This window comes from Phaethon aethereus (genome assembly GCF_964289735.1).
Source record: "Phaethon aethereus genome assembly, chromosome: 18".
Lineage (NCBI taxonomy): Eukaryota > Metazoa > Chordata > Aves > Phaethontiformes > Phaethontidae > Phaethon > Phaethon aethereus.
The window spans coordinates 11,444,137-11,453,487 of record NC_138594.1 but is presented as its reverse complement, the minus strand read 5'-3'; positions in this window follow the sequence as shown (position 1 = coordinate 11,453,487).

The following is a 9,351-nucleotide window of genomic DNA, read 5'->3' as shown; positions in this document are numbered from 1 at the left end:
GCGTAGGCCTTGCCCAGCGTGGGCCTTCCCGGAGCCCAGCTGAACGGCGCCTATGGTGGCCGGTGCCCTGGCCCGCTGTGCGAGGCGTTAGGTGGTAACCACAGAGCTGCGGGTGCCGGTGGACGTTGGCCTCGACACTGCCGGGTGAAAAGATTGTTAAGGGGGAAAAATACCTTGTATTGACGTTTCTCAAGGATTTCACTATAATCCACGCGCAGAATTACTTCGTGTGTCTTTGTGGCCGAGAGGAGCCCCGTGAATCCCTTCCCTCTGCGTGCTGGAAGCCTGTAAGAAGTGGCCAAAGATTTTGGAAGCGCTGGCAAAGGCTCGCAGACCCCAGGCCAGGACGTGGGAGAAGGAATCCCGAATCCTGCCGGATCTGCTGACCTTCTTGTAGCCGAGAACGTTAACTCAGTTTTACAACTCGGTGTAACAAGTTGTTGTGAGAGCATTTCAACCAAAATTCACCAGTGCTGAACTCGTTTGGGAAGACTGTATAACATACAACCAAAATGATTCCAGTATGTATATTTTGAGATTAGAAGCTATTGGTGCTTTTGCAATAACATGACAAGCTCTCAGGAGCTCTTACATGGTGTTTCTTTAGTATTTCTCATATTAAAGAGACAAAGGATAACAGCTTAGGTCTAGGTCTTAGATAGGCATTTCTGACAGATCAAAGCTAGTCCCTGAGTTCACATTCCCTAAATGTTTGATAGCCTCTAACTGGTGTGGGTTAATTAGAAGCCAGGGTCCAGGATTTTCTGACACTAAGCCAAAAGCTGGAGCTTTTACCCAAAAAAATCAATTCCATCTCAACATGAATTTTAAGGAATCATTACTATTTGTGAAATACTGTCAGAGTACAGTATTAGTAAATAGCAAATTACCTGCTCACCTGGTAACACAATATTTCTTTCTGTAACTGAAAAGTACTAGAAGTTTATAAACACTGGAAAAGAGTTATGTGCATTCCCCCTACACTCTTTCTTTCTTTTTTTTTTTTTTTTTTGGCTTTTTTACCTTCCCTTTTTGCAAGCCATCTGCTATTGTCACATCTCACTCCTCCCTGTTTGAACACATCCCGGTGCTGTTTTGGGATAGATCCCATCTGGAACAAAGATCAGACCTGTACGTAAAACCTGTTCCACAACATTCTCTTTATTAAGAAAACAAGTATACTGTTGTACAGAGTGCTCTTGCTGCAATCCTTCCCTGAGCTCTGGAGACAGAGAGTTCAGATGGCAAGGCAGGAGTGTAATAAAGGGAACAGAACAGGCTTTCAGAAGGAGCCTTGTGCTGCCAACCTGAGGTCCCTCTTGTTAACTGTGTACAGCTCCTTCACCGTGAGTCAGCACTGATTTATCTTTGAAAGTTAAGTCACGTTTCCCATAAGCATATGTTCCTACATATTCATATGTTAATTCTTACACTGTTAAAAAGCGTAAAAGAAATTGGAAACAAAGCAAGCCCTATTCCATTCAGTCTGGTCTGAATTACAGTCAGACCCTGGTATTAACTGTCTAATTAAATAATAAACATTCCTCAGTAAATAACTTGTGTTACCATCAGCACTATTCCCACAACTTTCATTTCAAACAAGTTTATGCATTAGAGTTTCTCATGAAGCAATCTGTTGCCTGAGGCTGTAGCTGCTGAAGAGCAGAGGAGGGCTGCCCAGACTGCCAGCAGGATGGACCAACGCAAGAGACATAGCGTGATACCGCCAGCGAGTCACCACGGAGAGAGGTAAGGTGAGAACTAGGCTTTCAGAGCTGTACTAGCTGCTTTTAGTTACATTTAATAAGAACTCCGTAGAATCATTTTTCTAATTTGGTTTTGTCTCCTATCCTGTAGCAGAGGCTGTCCTAACGCACCATTATACTCATTTTTTAGACAAAACTAGAAGTCAGTCCTGGTTCAAAACACGATGGCAAGGTCCAAGGGTTAGCACGGTAGTGATTTCAGTGATGGTGACCATCGCATGTCCTTAGTGGTGGGACATTCAGTTTCCTAGACTGGTAAACACTGGCAGAGTCTGAACGTGGACGAGACGAGATGAGTCCCCAGGCAAGGGCTGTGAATCATCATGTGTCACAGCATGGACTTGCAGAAAGCTGCAGATAGGGCTTCCTGAATTTTAGCAGCCTGACTGCTCTCATTTTTGAACCAGGAAACACTGCTTGAAGTATGAGATTTCTAAGCAAATTCTTGAAGAAAATGTCCAAACATATTTAGGTCCCTGCAAGTTAAGAGGAGCTGGCTACCTAACTACCTTGTTGAACCTAGACCAGTATGTCCACTCATTTTTTGTAAAGTACTGTTAGGTTTAGGTATTTAGCCACTTCTATTTCAGTGTCATAAGGAGAAGTCAAAAGCACTATTTTCATGATTAAAAACAGCAGCCCTCTTCAAGATCATCACAACTCCTTCATCAACTGAGCGATAATGCCACCTCATCATTCTTAGGCATTTGGCTCATCTCCATTCTGCATTAAGTCATGTAGGATAGAGATTCCTGGTCTCATAAAAGACCAATAAATTTGTCTGTAAAAAGCATCTGAAATATCCCAAGTGGGAAGATAATTTGTTTGCTTTTTAACAAAGCTTCCCAGAAGTTCTTACAAAGACTAAATTTATTACTCTAATTTTTATGGTGCTATTTATCAACATGGTGATCAACAGTAATAGAAGCTAAGAATGGTCACTGGGAAGGAAAGGAGTCAAGGCTTTCTATTCTGCTTACCACCATGCAATCACATAAACCCCACAGAGATACTGACTGACTCAGTATTACCCTGAAAGCATAAAGCATTGCAGCATTCACCAAGGAAGTAAATGAGAGCACGCTGGCACAGCGGGTTAGCTGAGGGGAAGGAGATCCAGGCCAAGGTAGCCAGGCAAGAAGGCTGTGCACGGAACAGCGAGGATGACATGGCGAAAGGGCACAAGGAGTGGTGTTAAAAGGGTGTGAAGAGCAGCTGGAAACTGAAGCGGCTGAGTCGTCACTGGATCCATCCAAAAAGAAAATGAAAAAATTAAAAAAATTATAGATACTAGGCCAGAAAAAAATACCTGCATGAGCAATTGCACTCTGCCAGGAATCACAGTGGGGCAGTGATTGGGGAGCTCAGGGAAGAGAAAGTTATATGAGCCAAGGTGAGAAATAAGAGCATATAAGAAGTCTACTCCTGCTGTGTGCACAGAACAAAAAAGCTTTCCAATAGGTACTTTAGTGGCAGCAAAATTAACAGTGCCTGTGGGTACCTGCTATGCTACGCAGTAGTTCTAACAGCAGGGTTTTTCTACTGAAGATACCATCCCAACTTAGCGTCATGTTCTGCCCGTGAGGTACCACCATCTCGGACAAGCCACTGGGGTTGAAAGCAAATGAATCGAACAACTGTCAGATTGAAGCAGCCAATGTTTGTGTCCCACACACAGTTTTACATGTTAAATCGTACAAATCTATCATCCTTAACGTACAAGCAGAGCCCAATGTGCAACACTGACCTGATCAGCAGGACTGCTGCGCCTGCACTGCCTTGGGGTGGGGGAATGGGGAATGAAGAAGCTTTAGTGGCACAGAAAGGTTTCTTCTACCAACAGAAACTGCCAGGAGCCCCAACAGCCCTAAAATCCACATCGACCAGCAATCAGAAAGTCAGTGGAACTAAAACCTGTGAGCTGACTGTAGGCTGTGATGATGTCAGAGGTAGAGTTCATGCTGTGTCCTTTGGGCATGTCTTCTTGTATTTTGTTTAGGCTTTAACTAGCATAGAAAATAACTGTCTATTGTTGCTGCATACCATGTCTCACTGAGACTATACAGTGTGATTCATAGGAAGATCCACAGATTAGGAACCAAAAGACAGGAAAAAAATTGTATTCCTGTTTAACGATAAACTATTTGACAGCTTTTGTGTTCCAGGCCAAACGCTGGAGTTGACCACCTGTACAAACCTGAGAGCTTTCAGTGTGACGCTTCAGTTTACCTGCATGCAAGGAGAGAAAAAGGGTACTTGTCACACAGCGCCCAGCAATGCACGCAACGTCTGCCAGGTAGTCTGAGCCTCTGGATGAGCTACAGTGTAAATAAATCTCATATCAATGTCTGTAATTTTGCCACATGAAAGGCAGTAATGGAACAGAGCAAGGAATTGATAAGGTCAACAAACGTGGAAGTCTGAAAGATAGCACTTGAGCTTCCTGCTCTAACCCCATCACAACCTGTGCCATGGGCTAAAAACCACTCTGGACCCTGAAAGATGGTGCATGGAAGCCGGCTTTGGTCTTGCTGCACATCAGCTGGGCAGACAGCTGTGTGAAATGGTCCCCAGTGCAGAATGAGTTTGCTTTGAGCAGCAGATCTCAAATCATTTCCATATGTTACTTTGAAGACGACAACTGGTAAGATTCAAAACAGACTAACAAAGAGCCAAGAAAAAAAATGCCCTGAAGTGCCCAGATCTTAAAGATAGGCCAGTCGGGGAATCCACTTACATCTGCAAGACGTGCCTGCTGCAACACAGCCCTTCACACACTCGGTGTGTTCCCAGCTGGAAGGCTTCCAGCACCCAAGGGGCAACGTTTGGAACGCTTTACCTCCTGAGTAAATGCTAAACAGCTCATCAGCGTGAGGGAGGCAGTGCGGCCAGCCGGTGCCCCGTCATTATCTGAGGTATGTCACATAGCTCCCTGGTGTTTGCTTAAGGACAGGCTCAATGACACTTTGAAAAAGCCACGATACCCTGATTAAATTCTAACACAGATAATGGTGTTCTGCCTGCCATCCAGCCGTGTTTAACTTGAACTCAATCATCTCTCTCTCTCCTCTGACCTAAGCAGTTATGTCTAGACCAGCAATTAACCTGCACCTCAACAGCGGGGCAAGAAGATTCTAAGCACCCTCCTGACAATGTTTATTGGAAACTCCTGGCTTAGGTGTCTATGCACACATCTGAAGGGCTCCAAGGACTCTCCCTCTCCTCAACTCTGAGTGAGGACAGGGATTAGCACGGTGGGAGACGGGGTGTGCAGCTGCCTCACAAGAACTGGGAGATAGAAAACCACATCCAAAGCATGGCAAAAAAAAGATGCTGTGAGGCTCAGGCATCCAGAGAGAAGGAAGGAGATGGGAGAGCAGCAGGTCTTTGCCTCCTGCAATTTGGATGTGAACCGACTTTGTTTCACATCATTAACTTTATACAACCTCTGGGCAGCTTCAGCAGTTCATGAACTGCCCAAGCATCTGTAAATGCGATTCTTGACTTTAAGATCTCTCTGACGCAAACGGAGTTAAAGAGCAATGAGATAGTGTGCAGCTACCGTTGACTTCTTTTCCGGGAACACATGTGAAATACTACCAGTGTTTGTTTTGTAATAGAATGTAAATACCCCCATTGAAAAAAATCCTCAGTCCCTGTGCTTTTAACACAGAAGCAGTTTGGGGAGAGCTCCCTCTCCAAGCATCATCTGTGACACAGTTCTCTTGCAAGATAAATGCACACATAAAAGCACTTAAACCAGCCATTTGCTTATGTGCTTGTCTCTGAAAGCAGGTGGCAAAGTAAACACATCATGCAGTTAGTCAGATACACTATTCTTGGTCTGGACTGACATCCAAACAATGTCTGGACCAACATCTAACAAACTGGCTACAGAATCAAGCGATTTCTGATGCAAGTTTCTGTCTCCCTCCCCCCAAGATAATAGAACATTTTCCCAGATGGAAGGAACCCACTTTAAAAACAATAGGTCTTTGAAATGTCAGCTAAGCCTTGCTTGGAATGTGCTGTGTGCCCACAGAAGTATGATATAGCCTTTTTTCATGCTCCAGCTGTAGCCCTTAAATCTGAAGCAGCAAAATGATTAAGATGTAGATCTAGTTTCCTGTTCTGCTACCTATTTCCAGCTTCTCCTGTGGAAGTCACTTAGCCTCACTCCATCTCCGCTTCCCACAGCGGAATGAGAAAAGCGCTTTCTGGCCTGAGGATGAATCCAAGCATGTGCGATGTTTGCATGCTCCAGTAATGGGGATCAGTAGTTGAGTTACTTGAACAAGCTCTAAGCCAGTCACATGAGAACTGATGCGGTATGATTTGCAAAAGAAGTCATGAACTTGGAGGCTACGGCTAGCGATGGCTACGGTTACCTTGGCTCTGTGTACACCACAGTCCTGTGGACAGTGTCGATGCCTCCCTGCATTCTCTGAACAAGAACCAAGTTGTTCCTGCTATGAATGTATTTATTATACCAACGTTTTCTGCCATTTCTCCTCAAAGCCCCTCCTTGTCTCCTCTAGCATGAAAGGGGAGGAAGTCACCCAGACCATGAGACTTGCTTATGTGCTAGGAGCTTGGGCAGCGAGCCTGTCTGTCCCAGGGTTACCCCTCCACAGCCTCACAGAGCTGCTCCTCTGATCTGGTCACACGAGGCTGTGAAGGAACCCGACGTCTTTCGGGACCTCTGTGTGCTCTGGTCTTCTCTCGCAATGTTACTTGTTCTGATCTCTCATGTCAGAATAGTCTTTGATCTTTAGATAATTACAGAGGAATTACAGTTAGTGCTGTATCCAAGAGCTAAGGGGAAGGAAAACCTTTCTCTCTCCCCACTTCCAGTTTTAACCCCTTTGCTCTCTGTGGTACAGGTCTTCTCTTTCTCAGCTGAAGAGACTCCAAGACTTTCAGGAGTCCAGTGTGCGCCCCAAAGAGACATGAAGATCAGCCGCCCTCAGCCTGTGCAACTCCTGTGAATGGTGTGTCAAACCAGTTTGTGAAAGCCTCCAGTGAGATAATCCATTAACAGGGTAAGTGTGCTGTCCTAATCCTAGTTAGGGAAATGGGATATTTGCCAGAGCAAGGATGAGATAAGGAGCATTAATCCAACTTACAAGGAAATGCAGCATTAGCTTGCAAAGCTCTTCCCTGACCTTGGCAAGCACTTCTGAAAGGGCTGCGCACAAATGACAGCTCGTTAAATGGCAGTCTCTGGCTCAGGGTTAGCATCGAAAACTGAAAAGCAAAAACTAGTAGAAACAAAGCTTTTAACACTTTGGTGACATTCAGAGTGGTTATGGAGTCAGGCATGACTGCTCTTGTCCTTCCATCACCCTGACTGATGTCCGTGCCAGCAGATGGCCCTCGAGGTCTCGCTGCATCTTTCCCGATTTCTATACCTAAAGAGTGCAATGAAACTTCTTGTAGGCACATGGCACACACACTTCCACTGTGTGCCCCTTCCCCTCCCCACACTAGGTTCGTATCTGTCCAGTCAATTTAGCAAGACAAGCCAGTCTGCTGGCAACTGTCACAAATATGAGCTGTCCGTTGTTTTTTCTTTCTCACGTTTTTATACGTGGTACAGGAATCATGATATAAAAAAAGGCTTTGAACTGATGACTCCTCTGGTGTCTTGTGATCAGGGTTATTTCAAACTCAGATTGGCCTCTGACATATACAGTGCAACTTTCTTCTCACTTTTCCACTGTATAGGAGAAAAAAAACAACACACCAAAAAAATCACTTACCTGTCCTGACATAAACAAGAAGTAACTCAAAGCAAGAGGAGAATGAAAGGTATAAATTCCACACTCCTTTCTATAGCATTCTATTAGCAGGACTGCTCAACTCTCTCTGAAGTCAGTGTTTTTCCCTACAGCAGTACTGAAAGCTAGTGGAGGTGCAGGTAATCCATTGGATAATCCAAGGAGTAAGCAAAAACCGTTCTCTCCGTTTAACAAGTACCATGTGAAGCGTCGCGGCGTACTGATGCCGAGCAGCATGAAGGATGCGTGCAGCAGGACTCGTGGCACCAGATGGCAGCATTTATTGTCTGGAGAGCCTAAGAGCAGCTGGGACCGGCAGTTGAGAGCCTGACAGTTCATGCCATTAAAGCCCCTAAAGGCTGGGCTGCAGCCCCTTCCTCCTCCTCTGCCTCGATGCCCACGATACCACTTGGTAAAGGGGACAGATACAAGCAAAGCAGACGTGTGAGTGCCACCTCTCCCTGCTCCCTTCACATGCAGAAGATTGTTTCCTTGCTATGAGAAATGCTTGCTCTCTGTACTAGAAATCCACCTTTTGCCTGTTCCCTCCTGCCTGTTTTTCCCTGGAAAATCTCTAGACCCTCAACAGGCTTCTGGTTATCATGAATACCAGTGAAGGATATTTAGCAGATTTAGCCTCTGCCCAGACCTTTTTTTTTTTTTGCCCTGTAGCAGATTTCATTCAAATACCAGACATATCAGTAGGAGCAGGCTTTTATCTGAGAGGGAAGAGCTTGGCTGGAATTTAAACACTGAGCTAGGGAAAAACCTAAAAGCTATCAAAAGGTACCTAACCCTTCTCACGTTGAATGGCAACACGCAGGATGCCGAGGCGGGGAGAGGCCCTTCCAGGCAGAGTGGCTGGTTTCCCAGGTTCTTCACCTCCATTTCCTCCTTAAGGCTTGAATACATACACCCAGGGTGGAGAACGCAAACCGACATCTGTCATGCAAAGTTTTTTGCATTGAAAAATACTCACAATCAGATGGCCACACTCTGGGCTGGTTTTAGAGTTAATGACCAAGTTGGGGTTGTTACTGTCAATGGTTACTGCAATCACAGGATTGTCAGGAAGGGGAAGCCAACCCCTGATATATTCTTCCCAGCAAATCAGAGCAAGAACTATCCTTCTGGTGTTTGGCATGACTCTCTGCTGTCTCTGCCAGACTGTTTTCCCCAGGTGTGACTTATACCGAGGTCCCAAGAAGGAATTCAGCCCCTAACTACTACCTCCTTCCAAAGCTGTGTTCCTCAAAACCACAGTTTAGCTCTTTCTTTTAGACATCAGAGATCCCTCTTTTCTTCACCAGAAAGACCCACAATTTCCACACACAGCACCTCAGCTTCTATTTCATGCCCAAAGCCCAAGTGCTCCAATCTGCCAGAGCACAGATCCTGTGATCTCTAAGGGCTCTTGTGAGGCTGGGCTCCAGCAGCACACGGAGGCTATTGCAGCCGAGGAGCAGCTTGCCCTGGTCTTGTAGCCACAGCCATTGCTGTAGCATGGCTGTACCCAACAGCAACTCCTGCTCCAAAGGCCACCAAAGGTTTTCACACCATAGCAGAGGACAAGACCTGTTTGTTTCTCCCACCTCTGCTAATTAAATAGCCATTGTAGGCAGCTAGCTGAAAGGAAGATTGACCAACATGGTTGCATCAGCCAAGCTACAAAAATAATTGTGTTGCCCAAGTCTGATGCTTCTGTGGCTCTGCTTTATCAAGGCTTCATTTTAAAATCAGCTCATGGTGATTACCCAAGCAGCAAACATCCAACTGTAGCAGTTGCTTGGAAACTTTTTTGAAAT